Source organism: Canis lupus, chromosome 20, assembly GCF_048164855.1.
Source record: "Canis lupus baileyi chromosome 20, mCanLup2.hap1, whole genome shotgun sequence".
NCBI lineage: Eukaryota > Metazoa > Chordata > Mammalia > Carnivora > Canidae > Canis > Canis lupus.
The window spans coordinates 23,763,758-23,773,108 of NC_132857.1; the positions used below are offsets into that span (position 1 = coordinate 23,763,758).

General features: G+C 43.3%; 1 long non-coding RNA gene across 6 annotated transcripts in view; it reads right to left on the bottom strand.

Moving 5' to 3' along the window:
• LOC140611763 (uncharacterized) overlaps positions 1-4,391 on the bottom strand; it is a 41,158-nt gene extending 36,767 nt beyond the window's left edge. For 3 of the 6 annotated variants that reach the window (XR_012012929.1, XR_012012931.1, XR_012012925.1), the window contains exon 1: positions 4,306-4,391. This is a non-coding gene — a long non-coding RNA (uncharacterized lncRNA). Of the gene's footprint in view, positions 1-3,018; positions 3,495-3,667; positions 3,776-3,906; positions 3,953-4,305 lie in introns of those variants that run through there. The other 3 variants (XR_012012928.1, XR_012012927.1, XR_012012926.1) reach the window with 3 other exon arrangements.
• Positions 4,392-9,351: the final 4,960 nt, after the last annotated feature.

A 9,351-nucleotide genomic window follows, 5' to 3' on the forward strand; every position in this document is an offset into this window, starting at 1 on the left:
AGATACAATTGAAATCACTCTATAAACAAATCTAATTAGAAAGCTACTTCAGCATGAATTTACATTTTCATTAACACTCAAAGAAGAGCTAATGCATGTAGGCTTCAAGAGGGAAAGACATAAAGAAGCACAAATCTTTCTAAATTTCACTGCTGTAAAGTATAGGGATTGGTAGCTGAGGAACTTTTTACTTGAATATCAATTTGGACTTCAAAGAAGCAGAGGTAATAATCACTTTGATTCAGGCAGTCATAGGAAGTCATTGACTCAAACCCTCAATTTATACAAATGAGGCCACTGAGGCCCAACAAGCTTGAAAGAATTGCCTAGTGTCTCACAGCTAGTTAGTGATAGAGGGAAGATTTGAATAGCAATCTCTAGGATGTATGTGATGTGGGGTTTTTTTTCCCTTAAATGCTAAGAGTATACACCAGACGATAGCCTCTTTGAAATAAAAGCTATAACAAAATAAGTATAGGGCTAGCAAATAAATACATTGCACACATCAAAAAGGAACAAAACAAAAGCCAAACATCTTCACAATGTGAAAATATTCTGAGTGGGGAATTAGCTACATAATCTCCATGGATACTCATTTGCTCCATGATGCCATATAATTAAGGTCATTTTTATTCACAAATGTCCTTTTTGTGACTCAGTCTTTGTACAGATACGTAACAATAACAATAACAGTTATTCCCAAGAATATTAACCAAATAGGCAGATAAGCAAAGACAATCTGCTTTCACACATTTACTGAGAGAGAGAGAGAGAGAGAGAGAGAGAGAATGAATTTTGAATTTTACTGAACTACTTACAATTCCAAAAAGGTGTCATGTGTTTCTTACCTGAGTCCTTGGTACTATTGTTTCCATTGCTGCTTGCCTTTGTTGGAATGAGTGGTCAACAATGCCCTTGATCCACCACAGATATTTAAAAGTTCCTGCCTTTATATAGTTTTCCTCACTTCTAACACCTAAATACACCTGTAGTTCAGAAGCCTTATCAGTTCATCTCCCTTCTCTCTCCCAGTGACTCCTAGCTAGAGCAGTGTCTAGAACCTAGTACACGCAAAAATCTTTTCTAATTGAATAGTACTTTATATAAGCTGAGCAACAGGCTATCCATAAAATAATTTTTAGGGTAAAATCGGATATGGTGTTTTTTTCATTGGTAGGTAATTTGGTTGTGGTTTAACTGATACAAAAATCTATCATGAACTATAAACTAATATTAATCATGAACTATAAACTAATAATAAGGAATGAGACTAAGAATATACATGTGATTAGATTCAAATAGAAATGCCAAAAGAGGGATGCCTGGTTGGCTCAGTCGGTGGAGTGTGTGACCCTTCATCTCAGGATTGTGAGTTCGAGCCCCAGGTTGGACGTAGAGATTACTTAAAAAAAATCTTAAAACAACTCAAAAGAACTGATGCACTAATTTGTGTAAATGTGCAGTTTGTTACATACACATATACAAATGTATACAATACATATGAATATGTATGTGCAAGAAGTGTATATATTTCTAATTACATGAAAATGAAATTTCAACTTTTTTCTTCGTAATGCACGTGTATGTTTCATACACAATGCTTCATATATCTAGAAAATATTTGTAGCTATGTAAGTTATCTGCAACTGACCAAATCTAGAAGGAAGGAAAAATCTCTTTTGAGGAAGTAAAATAGACATTACGAGGCCTATACACTAAAGTCATGCACTTCACTGAAGGAAGAGTTTTATATTAAGAGTCTTCATCCCGTCGAGTGCCCCCCTCAGTGCCCATCACCCATTCACGGGATGAGCACTGGGTGTTATTCTGTATGTTGGCAAATTGAACACCAATAAAAAATAAATTTATTATTAAAAAAAGAGTCTTCAGGTGAATCCTGCTCGACCTGCTTTTAGAAATAACTCTAAAACATATGGGCATTTATTTTCTCTTCCCATGGAAGATTAGAGAGGAGGTGATTACACTCTTAACAGCAAGAAGTGAGAGGAACTATGGCAGATGAAATAGAAGCTTAATGTGAGAGAAAGAAACGCAGAGGCAGAGACAGAGGAGGGGAAAGAGAACTGAGGAATAGAAAGAAGAAAATGGAAAAGGAAGGTGGAAAGGAAGGAAAACAGAAACATTTAAGGGATTAACAGAGTAAGACCTTAAATTAAATGAGTAAAGCAGTTTGGGCCACATAGACAGCGGCCAGAAATGCTGCTCAGGGGAGGACAAACTTGCTCCTGACCCTCTCAGTTCAGTACCTGGGGGTGTGTGAACAAAACTGACAACAGACAAAATAACAGGAGTAAAGGCATCCACGTTTATAAATTTTTAATTTTACATGTAAAAGGACCTCACGACAAGAACTAAATACCCAGAGCTGTGGTGAGATTTGAGAGCAGATAGAGCATTTTAAAAAGGGAAAGGAGCAGGGAGAAAGGCCACTGAAGGGAGAGTAAATGAATTTTTGGAAAGACAAGCGAGTCCTTAGGAGAACAGATGGAAGATATGATGGGTTGTGCCCATGTCTGTCTGAGTGTAGTGCCTACCTTTCTGAGGCTCTGTGATGAATCGGTCTTCCCTGGGGGATGAGACTTTTGGGGAGAGGATTTAAGACAATTGAGGTTTTCTAGGGGGAGGATATATCTTTAGATGGATAAGGGGACTTCAAAGAAAGCTCTCCCTGTACTGTGGATTCACAGCTATCTTCAGCCCAGAAGAGTCCTTACTTCACCGTGGCACGTTTTGGAGCCCTTCACGTGGCAGCTCAATGATTCCTGTGAACGTCACCATTTGGTGTAGTATATATAATAAAGTGCATGATGATGAGCTTATGTCAAGGAGTCAAGAAAGACCTTTTATTAACGTGTTCTGCTCAGGAAGGTGAGGTATATTGTTATAAATTTAAAAAAGTAAATTTTGAACCCAAAACCAAATTAGCAGTGATTAGCAAACCAAATTAGCAGTGGTTAGCAAATGCGCATGTGTGTACTACCCTAACATGGTACTTACTGCTTATTTGTATATGAGTGAAAGTTGAGTATTTAGTATAGTTGCAGTCCTATCATGACAGGCTTTCTATGACCCATAAAAGCTCTCGAACATTGCATACTTAACTATAGATCCATCTACAATAGAAGAAAAAAAAGGCCATGTATAATTCATAACAGTAGAGGAGTCCATAAACCCAAACGTTCCCTGGGTAACTGAATAAAGCAAGCTAATTTCCATGAGTGACAGGTCAGACTCGCAAGCCATCAATCCTTCTTGGCGGTGAAATGGAAACCGAAGCCAGATGAAATAGCTTGTTTTCTTGCTTACAAGGGTTTTCCAGACTTCTGAGCTGATTAAAAACCAGAAGCATCTTTGAGAACAAGCAGGTGCTTACTTCTTCTACTTGAAATCGACTGCTTTTCTTGTTTTTACACCCATCTTTCCTTTCCCTTTTAACTAGTCGATGCACTGAAATATTAGCGCAGACCCAGAGACTATAAAACCATGCAGAGTAGCAAGTAAGAATGAAAAAATGGATTGATAGAATTCTAATAGGTGTATTATTTAGAATACACACCCCCCCGCTGGCGTGACCCCGACGCCCCCACCCCGCACCCAGCCCCGCGCCCCCAAGGGAAGTGGGAAGGGGGGGATGCTCGGGAACTACCTTGTTCGGTCTCCAAAGGGCACCCGCCCTCCGCCGCCGCCGCCCGGGCGCTGGGCTCCGACCGGGAGGAGCCGGCCTCGGGCTTGGCCAGGCCCGGACCCGCCAGCCCCCCGCTGGCCGCCGCCGCCGCCCTCCCCAGCGCCTCCGTGCGCGCCGCGGAGCCCTGGGCGCAGCCTAGAGTGGAAGGAAGCGCGCGAGCCCGGGAGGGACTGCGGGGGGCGACAGGCGACCGCACTCACCCCGGGAGGACGCCGCCTGCTGCTGCCTCGGGCTCCTCCGCTCTCCCCCGCCGGCTTCCCCGCCCCGCGAGGGCCGGCGAGGGGGGCCGGGCGGAGCGGAGCCGCTGCGACCAGGCTGGACATGGTGCTCCCGGAGGAGCTGCAGGGGAGGGTTTGGGGGGCGCTAAGATTTAGGGGGCCCCGGAGGCTAGAGGGGGCCCGGGGAAGGCCTCTGAAGGCGGGTGTCTGGGAACAGTCGCCCTCGGGCATCGCCAGGGCAGCCGGGGGTGTGGGGCGGGGAGGGAGGGGTCCGGCCTGTACACTGTTGCATCTAAGTGTGAGCAAGTGGGATGGACCCCACGCTTGGGCGTCTCGACTGTACCGGCCACGGAGTCGCGTCCTCCGGAGTCCCCTCCTTACCTGGTGGCTTTCCTAACAAAGTAAGAGAAGGCGAAGTCCCGGTGATCACCAGCCACGCTTCCACGGAGGCCTGATCCCGCTGCAGCTGTCCCCCCCCACCCCCACCCCGGCGCCGGGGCTGCCCCGCTCCAGGACCCCCCGCGCGTCTGGGCAGCTGGCTGGTGCTGCTGTGCACCCGGCTGGGGTCCCCCCCGAGGAGGAGAGCTCTGCCCCCGGCCGCTCCCCCTCCCCTGCGCTCCAGACCCCGGGCTGTGGGCGGCGCTGCTCCTGCCCCAGGCCAGCCGCTGGCCGCCCCCGCCTCTCCGGGCCTCCCCGCTCGCAGGGGTGGCGGGTGGGGCAGGCACAGCGGCCGCGCGCCCTCGCCGGGTCCCAGGGAGACCGGGGCTCGCAGTCGCTGGGGGCCCCAGATTCCCAGGCGGCGACGGAGGCAACTGGTGAACTTGCCCGAAGCTCAGTGGCCGCCGCTGGGGTGCCCTGGGCGCTGCAAGGGCTGCAGGGGGGCGCGCAGAGGTGACGGGGGGTGGGGGGCGCGCGGAGTGCCCCACTTAAGAGAGGGACAGTCGCGATGAGTGCGCACACCCCCAGGTCCTGAGAGCAGGAGCGAGGGGCAGTTTCCACCAAAAATAAGAAGTGCTGCTACCCTGGGCACTTTGCCCCCACCCTGGGTGAAGCATCACCATCCAGCGCCCTGGGCTTGGGTCTGGAAGGAGCGGCGATCCACCTGCCTCTGAGCCCAGCCAGCCCACGGGAGAGCAAAGAAGTTAAAAAAAAAAAAAAGACAAATGGCAGAATTTTTATTTTATTTTAAATTTGTATTTTAAGGACAATTGTCAGTCTGTATCAGACAAAAACAAACATGAAGCCAGATGATATAAGGCAAATTAATATTTTTTAAGTAATCAAATATGTTAAATTTTCACCTGAATGGAAATAGTTCCAAATATTGCTCTTAAGTTGAACCATGAATAAACATTTCAAGTTAAAAAGAAAATTGCAGATAGCATTTTGACGTTGAAATGCAGAAAAATACTCTCATAAATCATTGTAAACATTCCCAATTTGTTGGATATTTTACAATACTAATAAATATTAGATATAAAAGCATGGAATTAAACTTAGAAAAATACCTCATATGAACAAAAGAATTATGCATACTATTGTGTCTTTTAAAGCATTTTAAATTAGGAATTGTTTAATAGATTAGCGTGGAGGCTGTGCAGGCGGAGAAAATTAAGGCCATTCCACTTTAAGTTCAGCATTAGCACAGGTACAGCCATCCCAGGCCCCTGTGAATAAGAGCTGAAATTTACATTATTTCAGTTATAGGGAAAAAAAACACAGCTTACAGCTTAATGTCTTAGGAAACCCCATATTAGGATGAGAACAGAGCCCAAGCCAAGGGCATGAAGCCCCATATTAGAATAAGAACAGAGCTCAATGCCCATGGCAGAAAGTCCCATATCAGAATGAGAATGGAGCTCAATGCCCTTGAAAGCCCCATATCAGAATGTAAACAGAACTTGAGAAATTCCTCCCCCCTTCTGAAGTTCCCCTAGACCAGCCCTTAAAACTCAGCTGAAACCCACCTCGGGGTCCAAGTCCCTGCTCCGCTGTGTCCGGTATGCTTAGACCCAAGCTCCAGCTTGTAAATAAACCCTCTTGTGTTTGCCTGGGTGTCTGCTCCTTGGTGGTTTCTCGGATTCGCAATCTTGGGCACAACAGAGGCTGCCTGAAATTCTCTCTCTGCTCCTCCTTGGCACCACCTCCTCCCACTTGTGTGTGCACATGTGCACACTCAGTCTCTCTTTGTCTCAAAAAAAATGCCAGAAAATATTTATTTTAATACTACTTGCTCTGCAATCTTATGCAGAGTATTAATTTGTTTAGCCTACCTTTTTTAACTACTCTTGTCGTAATGGGGAAAATGTCAACCTACACCTTGTCCAAATTATTGTAATTCCAGTTACTATTATTCCTTTTTTTGGTTATTTCTTTCTATATTGTTTGGTGGGTTTCTCCCTTATCATCAAACAATTTAGTATACCTCAAAAGTGAAAGTCTATAGAGGATTATACAGAATGATAATCCCTTTTGCTTATTTGAATTTATGTAGGGCTCTCCAAATTCTTGAGGAGTTATTTTATAGTTTCAAACTACAAACAGCTTGACTTTGTCAAGTCACTTCATTAGCAAATCCGTCTGTTAGTGCAAGAATAAACATGAGGAGGTTTTGAGGACATATATTGTTTTGTTACATCTCCATCAGACCATAAAGGATCTGAAGCATCTAAGCCATTACTGAGGAAAAGACAGCCTTTGTTTTCAGGAACTTGGCACCTGATACGACTGTGTCTAGCAGTGTTGATGTGAATGAAATATACAATGAGGAGTCAAGTGAATAATTCACTGATGTGGTCTTTATAATTTGTTAAATCCTTTGTGCATCTGGGAAACTCCAGGAACTAAAATAATTGAAAAGGTTGGGAGGGTTGACATTAAAGTGTCTCCAGGTGGAATCACACCTCTCAAGAAAAATACATGTTAGTTTTATTACTTGGCCATACTTTATCAAGCCTTTTTCATTTCATCTCTTTCTTGATCCTTTGCTCTGATTCTCTCTCTTCCAAATAAAATCTTGTTTCTGAGCACACAGTATATATTAACCTTCGCTCTCTGTGATATTCTATCACAAATCAAAGTTATTAAAGGTATTTTGCATTGTTTTGACCATAAAACATAAGTTAAAAGGACATTCTTGGGATCCCTGGGTGGCGCAGCAGTTTAGCTCCTGCCTTTGGCCCAGGGCATGATCCTGGAGACCCGGGATCGAATCCCACGTCGGGCTCCCGGTGCATGGTGCCTGCTTCTCCCTCTGCCTCTCTCTCTCTCTCTCTCTGTGTGTGTGTGTGACTATCATAAATTAAAAAAAAATTTAAAAGGACATTCTTTTTCATGTATTGAAAATGGAGCATGTGGCTATACTTTTAGCTAAGCGAGTGGCCTTTTTACAATGGTACATCTTCCCATTTCTGTTAATGGAAAGTGTAACTTAAACAGGCTGTAAAGGAGGTATTGCCTCATCTGCCCTTGTTCACTCTGGACTGACATTTCTGTATTCTCTTGAAAATAGGCAATAACGTCCTATGGCTGCAAATGTTGTCTTTTGTTGAAAGGAGTAAAAGCTCAGGGCCTCTATATGGCTTGGTTTCTTTGGGTCATGACTATTTTCATAACTGTTTTATCACTATGACACTGCACTCATTGCATTCCTATATTCCACAGATTTTGAAGAGCCTGCTCAGAATATAGAAGATCTCTTCAGAGTCTTTGTTGCTCTTTAGTTTATTAAGTGAAGCTTATGGTTCATCTAGTTCCGTAGTTCATAACCCAGGGGAGCAAGAAGAGAATCACCTATGGGGCTTTTAGAAAATATACATGATGATTTTTGAGTGGGGCCCAGACTTCAGAATGTTTTTAACCTCCCACATTTTCTTCCCAAGATGATGTTACTGAGCCTTTAGAATTGGTAATCACAGAGCTATTCACACAACCGTTTTCTTCTGTCTCAAGAACTAATGCTACATAATGGTATAATACACCCAAAGCTAGCCTGCCTGGCTTCAAATCCTGGCTGCCACTTTTTAACAGGGTGCCTTTAGGCAAGGTGCTTAGTGACTCTGATCCTTAGTTTCCTCATTTGGAAAGTGGGGATGGTGGTAATAAGAGAACATACATCATACATACAAAACAACCAACCTAGAGTCTGGTACCTAGAATGAAGTATAAAAGTATGTTAATAAATATTTAATTCTACTTAGAGCATTTTTATATTTCAAAATTTCTCCCAAACATTAGGGCAAGCCTTGTTTATCTGTATATAATTTATGCTTTTAAAAAATATTTATTTGTTTATTTTAGAGAAAAAGAGTCTGCATGTGAGGGGCGAGGGGCAGAGGGGAAAAAGAATCTTGAGCAGACTCCCTGCTGAGTGCAAAGCCCAGGGGGGCAGGGTGGGGGGCTCCAGCCCAGGAGGTGGGATCATGACCTGAGCCTAAATCAAGAGCCAGATGCTTAATGGGCTAAGCCACTCAGGCGCCCCATGATTTATGCATTTTAAGTGGTTAACAAGTTGGTGTTCTAAGCAATGACTTAGGACTTTTTTTATTGTTCGTTTCATCACCCCCATAAATACCCAGTGTATGCTCAAGAAAATCCAGTGGATTGTACAGTTTCATTAAATTTGATTATTTATACCCTCATTTTTTTCCAAAAGAGTTCTGGGCAGGTATCTTACAAAATAAATATATAATATAACGAGTTAAAAGACTACATATTAAAATCAGAGCAAAGGGTAAACAAGAGTAGGAAGATAAATTAGGCTTTTAAGTTTAGCTACCAAGAAGGTACCCTATAAGGTCCTGTACTCTTCTAGCACAGGCCCACATCACTCTTTCAGGGCTAAATTCATGCCAAAGTGATATTTTATGTTATCTGTGCAATAGCTTTCCTGTTAACACAGGAATAGAAAGATGACTTTTATTATCGTTGTTTTCACAAGCAGGAAAATTTAAGTTCTAAAAATGAAGTAAGTTATTCTCTATGATTTTATGGGTTAGTGACAATGAAATACCAATGTTCAGATGTTGTTTGCTTTACCTAAAAATAGCTTAAATTATATAATATTATAAGATATAATATAAGCCCTTTAAAAATACCTGTTAGACATTATCACCTCATAAAAGACAACTCTTTACATTCAACTATCCAAAGGAATGAGTCTACAATGTGTGCCAGATATGGCATTTATTTCCGTTTCTATGATCCACTTTTACCAAAGCATGCAACTGCTTGTGGTTAGCTCTCAAGTCTAAAAAGGAGATTAATAAGAAGTTGAGCAGTTTGGCCTATCATTCACCCACAGTCTCCTCTGGACATCCTTCCCCTGTGTTGTTGAGCAGCTGCCACAAGTATATCCTACAATCCAAGCTGTAAGGCATGCATCCCAGACTGTAAGAAGATAGGTTCTCAGCTTCCAAAGAATATGCC